The sequence below is a fragment of the Chlorocebus sabaeus genome, chromosome 6 (genome assembly GCF_047675955.1).
Source record: "Chlorocebus sabaeus isolate Y175 chromosome 6, mChlSab1.0.hap1, whole genome shotgun sequence".
Lineage (NCBI taxonomy): Eukaryota > Metazoa > Chordata > Mammalia > Primates > Cercopithecidae > Chlorocebus > Chlorocebus sabaeus.
The window spans coordinates 1,348,471-1,348,831 of NC_132909.1; positions in this window are offsets into that span (position 1 = coordinate 1,348,471).

A 361-nucleotide genomic window follows, 5' to 3' on the forward strand; every position below is an offset into this window, starting at 1 on the left:
GAAGTCCCGCCCCCGCCGGCGTGGGGCGTCGGAGTCGTTCCCGTCCTAGGCCGTCATTGGCCCAGCTCCCGCCGCACGCATAACGCACGGCCTTCTAGGTAGTGTAGTTTTCCTGATGTGCTCGCCAATGGGAGGAGCGCTTCAAGGCTCAAGTTTTCCTCCCAGGGAAAGGCACTCCAGGACCCGAGGAGACGCTCCAGACCCGCCTCTTCGGTGGGCACAACTCGAGGGGAAGTTGATGGAGGGAGGGAACCGAGGGGTAAGGGTTACACTCCATTCTTCTCTCGGGAAAATCGGAGCTCGGGAGACAGGGACTTCAGGGCACAGGCAAAGGCGCAGAACTGGGTCCTCAGCTCGCCTG